This window comes from Lampetra planeri, chromosome 68, assembly GCF_965212315.1.
Source record: "Lampetra planeri chromosome 68, kcLamPlan1.2.h2, whole genome shotgun sequence".
Classification (NCBI taxonomy): Eukaryota; Metazoa; Chordata; class Hyperoartia; order Petromyzontiformes; family Petromyzontidae; genus Lampetra; species Lampetra planeri.
The window spans coordinates 373,765-383,187 of record NC_136173.1 but is presented as its reverse complement, the minus strand read 5'-3'; positions in this window follow the sequence as shown (position 1 = coordinate 383,187).

The following is a 9,423-nucleotide window of genomic DNA, read 5'->3' as shown; positions in this document are numbered from 1 at the left end:
GCAGGGATTCATCTTCTTGGTTCTTTCGGTAAAGTCACGTAGAATGGAAATAAGAAAATAAGAAAAATAAAACATAATAAAATAAAATGTTTTATTTTTATTATTTTATTATTTCCATTCTACGTGACTTTACCGAAAGAACCAAGAAGATATCGTAACTTTGGCAATAAAGTATAAATAGATAACCAAGGCCGTAGCCATGGAGTTAACATTGTGGGGGGCCAAATCGTCCAGGGCCCCCCCCCCAGGGCCCCCCCCCCCCAGAAAAAAGAAATCTAAATTTGAAAACGAATTTCGTGCCTAAAATATTTAAAAATTCACTGACACGTGGGATGGACTTTTTATTCAGTTTTTACAATAATGTCTAATAGTGTGTTGTGTTACACTGAATTTTAATTAAAAGCTTTCGTGACTGCAGGGACTCACATTCTTGGTTCTTTCGGTAAAGTCACGTAGAAGGGAAATAATAAAGTAATAAAAATAAAACGATAAAATAAGAAAAATATTTTTATTATTTTATTATTTCCCTTCTACGTGACTTTACCGAACATTGCTCTGTTTTTATGTTTTACCTTTTCTTGTTTAATTGTGTGTAATGGCAGAGATTAGGGATTTATAAAGTACAACCATAACCACAATCATATAGACAGAAATCTATTTTATAGAAATATATTGGGTGGGGGGGACAATTTTAGCATATTTGAATATATATTATAATTACGGCCTTGTAGATCACCTTCACTTAAAGACAAAAGTGTTGTTAATGAAGCTGACACACACGTCCCAGGCGTTTTAACAATACTTGTGGCTGGATGTGTCTCCTCCTATCGGCTAATTCGTTGTTATTTTTTGTTAAATAAATATCTCATTAATAGCTTTTTCCAGCTCACAATCACCACTTTTTCCTCATAAATACTTTTTGTTAAGTGCACGGCCAGGACAGCTGAGTTCGTCACCCCCAGCCCGTGCCAGGCTAGGTGCATCTTGTGGAAGTGGTTTGGTTGGTGCTGGCGGTGACGGGTTCTGGTGGTTACATAATTATTTTTTTTTTACCATGATAATTGTTATTTAGAGTCGCATGCCTATTTTTCAAGATGCTTCTGCCAAGTGTGTAACAGGAATAATAACGCTAACAATATTAATAGTTACACTTGTAAAGGCGCATTTCACAAGAAGGTCGCAAGGCGCCCGTCGGATGATAAGGCAGGAATCCCAACGTCTGCTTAACACGCTCACATACTATTTTATTATGTTACCAGTTAGGGGCCGTCCATAAATGACGTCACGCGATTTTTGACGATTTTTGACCCCCCCCCCCTCGTCACACGGCGTCACAAAAGTCAGACCCCCCCTCAAAAATGACGTCACAAAGCTCCCACCCAAAATATAAAACATGCTTCAAATCGCTTTAAACTATTGTCATTGTAGTGCGTATTTAATGTGGTGCTGCACTCTGATGTTGTAGGAGAAAACATTTATTAAAAAGTCTATTTAATTAAGTAGAACGTGTTGTCTTTTGATGTGACGTCACATTTCCCCCCCTCGTCACACATGGTCACAAATGTCTGACCCCCCCCCCCCTAGGTGCGTGACGTCATTTATGGACGGCCCCTTAAAGCCCACTGAGCTATTAGTTATTTCTTTAGAAGCCCTGACCGGCTTATCACAAACGATATCTCAACATCCCGTGGGAATTTATAGCAGCCAAATGCCCTAAACGCGTGATGTTTAGGGCAAATTTGGCATACCGCCTGAAAGGATGAACAGCCGATCCTTATTCTTCGTTATTTTGGATACTGGTGTAATATGAGGATGGACCTGGGGGGGGGGGGGGGTAACTGAGCGATGGTGATAGGCTCTGCCGGCCTCAGCCCGCAGCCAATGGGATGTCGAGCCAGGGGCGTGGCCCTGTGGCTGTATAGCAACATCTAGAAGGTTCCATGGGAGAGGCTTATGATTGGCTGCGTGGCATCACGTGAGCCAGGTGATATAAGGGGTGGAGAGAGACAGCTCGTGGTCAGTGTGAAGAGCTTCGAGGAGAGACCACGTCTTGTGCCTCCGGTACGCCAGCGGCCACGTGGCAGGCCGGAGGCTGTCTCCCAACGCCGTTAGCCAGCGACCACGTGGCAGGCCGGAGGCTGTCTCCCGAACGCCGTCAGCCAGCGGTGTGGGGGGCGAGGGAGCGAGCGACGTCACGCTCGGAAGGGAGTGACGGGAGTAACGGGAAAAGGAACCCAGTGTGAGAGAGAGAGAGCTGTGAACGGGGAAAAGAAACGAATAAAGACAAGACAAGAGAACGCGATATCGTCCAGAGTGGGTTTATTACACTGGCAAAAGTTTATCCCACGACATAACCGCTCGAGCCGAGCTATCGGCGTTCTGATGCTTGCATTGCCCTTGCGCCGTTCGACTTCTTGGCGTCATTCTCTGGTCTAACACTGGTACAGAGACAAGCCCATGAAGAAGGCTGCCGTCTCTGGTGCAGACCAATCAGTTTCAAAGGCAAGGTATGGAACTCGACTTGAAGTTTCCGTGACCGCAGGGATCCAAACTCTTTGGTTCTTTCGGTAAAGTCACGTGGGGTATGAAATAAAATAAAATAAACTAAATCACGACGTTTCGATTGCAACACAAGCAATCGTCATCAGGTGGGAAAACCACAGCAATATTTTTTTTTTCATGTTATACCTACGTTACTTTACTGAAAGAACCAAAGAGTATGAATGCATGGAACATTATCGTCATCATCAGAGAGTGGTTTGCCACAAGTGTAGTGACAAATAATGGGTCACCAGCAGGGTACATGATGTCATGGAAAGGGTCCCTAGGGGGTCATGGTTCTGGTGGCTGGCAGAGAGGGGGCATCTGGGGACGTAGCTGCCCGGTTGGCTGGCAAGGTCACGTGACAGGACAGGGTAAGGATGTGGGCCAAGGGTGACAGAAGGGACACGTGGTGTAGGGCCCAGAACCTTCTGGTTCTGGTGAGTTATGCCCCCCACGCTGGGGGGCATAAAAGGGAGGTCCCGGGGCCGCATCGGGGCTGTCTGCTGGAATGGAACCTGCCGTGCTGCGATTTCTCCTCGGTCTCCGGTCTTCATGCTCGGCATCGTGGGTCAGCCGACTGATCTGACCCGTTTATATAGTTACCCCGTGGTGGTTACCAGTTATGTAGTTACCCCGTTGTGGTTACTGGTTATGTAGTTACCCCGTTGTGGTCGTAGAAGAAACGTCTTGCCTCCCGAATGAGTGTGTCTCTCAAGTGAACCCGCTACACGAGTAATCTGTGTGGTTAATGCAGACTTGATTTCCTTGCAATGTGTGTGTGTGTCTATTTGGTGTTTGAACATTTTATCGCCAGAAAAGGTGTCCAACCCATTGAAATTTTGCATCATTTTGATAGCGGCAAAAAGGTGTTCCATGATATCGCTGCTCGACCCGAGCTGTAAGCGTTCTGATGCTTGCATCGTGCTTGTACCCTCCGCCTTTTGGCGTTCTCTCTGGCCTGACACTGGTGGTGAGATGAGGCCATGAAGAAGGCTATAGATCAATTAGTTTAAAACACGATGCATGTATTATTCTTTGGTTGTTTCGGTAAAGTCACGTATAAAGATAAAATAATCAATTCAATACTAGCATACGACGTTTCGATGGCAACACAATGATGATTGCTTGTGTTGCAATCGAAACCTCGTATGCTAGTATTTAATTTATTATTTTCTCTTTATACGTGACTTTACCGAAACAACCAAAGAGTAATTCCTGCAGTCACGAAAGCTCCAAATTAAGTACGATGCATGTAACATTATTATTATCAAAGCATGTTCGTTTGCATGTCCACCACACGTACTGTGTGTGCTGAATGCAGTAACTTGATTTCCTTGCAAAATGTATCTATTTGGTGTTTGAAATACAACTCCTGTGTTACTGCCGGAATGGGTGTACATCCTATTCTTATTGTTCATCATTTTGATACTGGTGTAGTGTACCAGTAGGAGGCACTCTCTCTCTTTTATTCCGGCCTTCACAGCCTTAGGGGATGACCACACACCGGGTCGGGACAGCCGACATGCTGCCAGACCCACGGCTTAAAGAGGGTGAAGATCACGACGACGGCGATGACGAGTTCCACTCCAGATCGCAGCAGCCCTGACTGTGGCCAGGCTCCGCTCTTGGCCCCGCACCCCTCTGGATCCCCCAGAGGGCTCCGTGCCTTGCCCACAGGTCCAACCGGTAGAACGCGCTGCTACCCCTAATTCCAATGTTTACCAATCTCCCAGCGGCACGCGCTACAGTGACTCATTCAATGTCACTACACCGGCAAGAAGGTATTCTACGATATAGCTGCTCAAAACCCCGAGCTATACATGTTCTGATGCTTGCATTGTCCTTTGTAGGCCAATCAGTTTCGAAGACAACGCATAGATTATTATTATCAGAGCATGTTTTGCCACAAGTGCTGCGTGTGGTTAATGCAGACTTGATCCCTTTGCAAAGGGAAAAATCTATCCGGCGTCCGAGCATCTTAACACAACGGAGAGGGTGTACAACCTATTCTTTCAAATTCACCACTTTGATGTAACGTGGTTTGTAAGCCTCTCCAGGTTCACCGACTGTGAGAGTGAGCGGTGTCGTGGCGATCCTCACCGCTTGTGTGTGGCTATCGGCTACCGAGCGCGATTCGCCCCACCGAACAGTTGGAGATGAGAAATTATTTTTTCCAATAAAAATACTTTTCTATAAATTGTTTTGTTGTGTTTTAAATTTTTTAAAACGTAACGATTCCATTCAAAGTGAATTGCTCAATGAAGATGACATTTTAAGTTGTTCACCGCGGTCTAATTTGTGCTTCGTGGAGGTCTCTGGGCGGCTGTGAAGGCGTCCGGGTGAGAGATATTCTCATTTGTTCATTGCGATCAGCTCAGGGCCGGATGAAGATAGTGCGGGGCTTGTAGCATATGTTATAAAGGGGCTCTAAAAAAAAACGTAAATATTAAAACACAAATTTTTGACTTGCATAGTAAAGTAATTGTATTTTTTCATTTGCTATACAGCCAGATAATACGACAAATCGCTAACCTTCAACACCCAGTCGTTCATAAAATTTGAAGGCGGTCTAGTACTATAGTAATAGCGCAAGTGCAGAATCACTCAACCGGAATTGATAGCTTGAAAAAAGCATTTAGCGCGGGGCTTGTTCTGCCTCATGGCAGGTGTGGGGGTGTGTGTACACAGGAATTTCCTGATATGATGTTGAATATGGTCACGTGACCAGGAAGTGACGATTTGACATCCTCTAAGCCATGAGGCAGGGTATCAGCCATTACACAGAGTACAAAATGGAGGCACAAATAGCGTCCCAGTGAAGATAGGTGCATTTTTTCATTATGGGACTTTAAGAAGCATTGTCTGTAAGTTCGTTTATGTTCTTATAATACTGGGAATGCTGTTATAATGTTAGAATGGCCGTTATAATGCTGTAAATGCCTTTATAATGCTGTTAAATCGTTATGATAAATATCAGGCCTAGTTAACAACGAAGTCTGCCACTTGCCTTATTGTGAATGTTACTTGTAATTGAATAAGTCGAGTCAGACTTGTACCCATGTAACTTTAATACAATCTTGAGAGCAAGGATGAAGAAGTATCTCATCCAAAGTTCAGTGTTATGTGCAGCGCTGTACATTTAGGCTGCAGTATGGTGATTACACGATGTGACCTTATTTAACACAGTAGCGTATTCTCTTGTGTAGCTATTCAGCGCTAATGTCGGTGCCTGGTCACACACACACACAGTCACACACACACAGTCACACACACACAGTCACACACACACAGTCACACACACACAGTCACACACACACACAGTCACACACACACACAGTCACACACACACAGTCACACACCGACACGGTCACACACACAGTCACACACACAGTCAAACATACACACAGTCACACACACACAGTCACACACACACAGTCACACGGTCACACACACACACGGACTTACACACACACAGACATCGACCCACACACACAAACACATCGACTTACACGCAAACACACATATGGACTCAAACACACATCGACTTACACACACATCAACCCACACACACACACATCGACTTATACACATGGACCCACACACACACACTTTGACTTACACACACATATCGACTTACACACATTGACCTACACACACACATATCGACTTATACACATCGACCCACACACACACACACATCGACTTACACACATGGATCCACACACACACACACATCGACTCACACACACACACATCGACTTACACACATGGACCCACACACACACACATTGACTTACACACACATATCGACTTACACACATATCGACTTACACACACACATCGACTCACACACACACATTAACTCACGCAAACACATCGACTTACAGGCACACACAAATATTATACATTTTACTTTGACTAACTTTATTGTTGTAAAATTAGTTTTCTATCTATGTGACAGTAGCGAAAGTAGGAAGGATAACGGGAAATGCGCACGTATAATAATAAATATGTGCGATGACGATGTTGGTCCGCCATTTTCTGTGTAAAATTTGGTAAATAAATGAAAGTAAACGAATACTAAATCAACTTACGTTACCTCGAACTATGAGCATAACATTTCGATTTAAAGCTTTCGTGACTGCAGGGATTAATCTTCTTGGTTCTTTCGGTAAAGTCACGTAGAATGGAAATAATAAAATAACACTTACAATCCAGGGAGAAAAATCGTATTACATAGTGTATATTTACTATCATCAAACATTGGTTAATCCTATAATTTAATTATATGAAACAACAGTAATACTAAGTAGTAAACAGTTAACAGTAATACTAAGTAGTAAACAGTATAATGTTTATAAATGTTGGAAGGGAGCTGTAAATCTGTGTGTTATCCTGAGCAGTGTCTGCACGATGCGCGTTGCTAGGGGCAACCCCCGGTCAGCTGAGTCGCGCATGCGCAGACGCGTGCTTTGGCGCGCTGTGAGTGGCGTAATCTAATAATTCAATAGTAATGAATTTTGAATTAAAGCGTTCGTGACTGCAGGAATTCATATTCTCGGTTCTTTCGGTAAAGTCACGTAGATAGGTTCAAAGAAAATTACAAAAATAACCAAAAACTACGACGTTTCGATCGCAACGCAAGCAAGAATATAAATAGTAATGAATCGTTAAAACATGGTTAATTAAACTACTTTTAAGGTGACGGATGCGAACATGGAATAGCGCTGGCTCACCACGGGACCTATGGCGTGGTACCTGGGTACTTTTTTTCAGCGTAAACCCCACGATTCGTGAGCCAAATCCTTCGCAAGTTTCGTCCACACACAGACAGACAAAAAAAGCCTTGTATAGGTGTAGAGCCGTTGTAGCCGTTGCAGACGGCCTGATTTAGACTTGCCGCGGGTGGCAAACAAACACAATGGGCGTGGCTACGTCGGTACGCGGAGCAGGTGCTCGCAGCGACGTCCTCGCCGTACGCTGTGATCCCCCACAGCCCCTCCCCTCGGGGGGAGATGGCTATTTAAGGCGGTGAGCCGAAGGGCTCTGGGTCTCGTGTTAAGCTGTAACCAGTGAAGAAAGAAGACCAGCTAGACCGGCCCTGGAACTCCCTGGGATCGCTGTCCTTTTAAGGACCGACCAGGCAAGCCAGCGGCGTGGCCCCCAGAGCCCAGAACCGACGCTCTTCTAAGAGCGGGGTCTGGGTATTCGGGGTGCCGTAACCTAGGTGCAAGCTAGCTGTGAGCTAGGCTGTTGTGTTCCGTAGCTAGACGGGTGAAGGGGCCGATACCCCTTCAGTTACTGTAAGCTTCCGAGTTACGTGCTGGTGTTAATAAATAAGCGTGTGCCTCCAACTACGTGTCAAGTCTCCCTGGAACCATACTACATAGGTTAGAGAAGATGCTACATGCACCGCACTAGCTTCATCCGGCACTGTGTTGTACCGTGCAAATGTCTCAGGTCACGGCTCCAAGAGGTTGTGTCGTGTGGACTTGAGGGTCACGGGGACAGCATTTGAGTGCTTCGTTGCTTTTGTTTGCGGATTGTTGATAAATTCCTAACGTTGGTTTAACACGTAGCAGGCTTTTGCGACTAATATGATCAACTAGCATCTTTGCCTGTCCTAGGACGAAAGCTGTAACATTTACGAAAAAATTCAGTATAATTGTATCTAGTGTAAATTTAATGGCAGTGAATCTTGCACAAAATGAAGTCATCAAACACTTCACTGCATTTCACTGTAGCACTGTATCAATGGCAGTGATTCTTGCACAAAACTACGTCATAAAACACCTCACTTCATGTCACTGTAGCACTGTATATAACTGACCTTCAATTTGTTCAAATTGACTGCTCTGAAACTTTATTCTCTTCTGTTTTCGGTCGCTGTGTATAATAAAAATTGGAAATCGATACAATATCTGCAAAATCACCGATAAATGTCTCTGTAGTGGGTATATACACACTCTCAACCACGCATAGGAGGCAACACATGTGTAGGACTTGAAATATGACGCGCCACGCGTTCTGTTGTTCTGTTGCTATGCAAGCGAGCGGTGTACAGTGGGGGGTATCTGAGGACGGGGTTGTTGTTGTCGGGCGTGATGGAGACGTCGCTAAGAGGGGCGACAGGTGTTAGGGGTAACCGAGGATGCAGGCCGGTGATTGGTTAGGAGGGTGAGTAGTTAATGACCGGCGCCGCTCTGGCCGGAATAACAAGGCCACGTGAGGCTGGGGGCCTGGGGGCGAGTGACGAAGCGGGGGGGTGAGATAATTGATTGGGACTGATTGGTGTGGGGATAAGAGGATAGCGTAATGGAGAGACGGGAGTCTTGATTGGGATTGGAGCTGGAGCGGTTGGTGCCAGGGAGAGAGATGGAGCAGCAGTGAGTAGAGAAGATACGATAACGGTAGCAGTGGATAGAGATAGGATAGAGTACGGTAACAGTGGATAGAGATAGGATAGTGTACGGTAACAGTGGATAGAGATAGGACAGAGTACGGTAGCAGTGGAGAGAGAGAACGCAGAGTTCGGTAGCAGTGGTACCAGTGCATCGGAGGAATAGAGAACAGGGTAGCAGCGGAGTAACGGACCTTGGGAGAGCAGGAGAGTGAACGGAGAGACATAGAGTGCCGTTGATGGCGGATAGTGTAACGGAGCCAACGAGGAGAAGGTGTGAACTCTAAAGTGCGAATAAACGGAATGAGAAAGACAACCGGAGTACGAGTCCTACACATGTATTAACATTAACAAGCTAACACATTAACTCAAGGGGTAATGGCCCCTTCACGCGGATAGCTACGGTGGTAACCCAACGGACCGAGCTAACCTGACACGCGCTACCGCACACTCCACCTACTCCCCTACTCGAGTCCGAG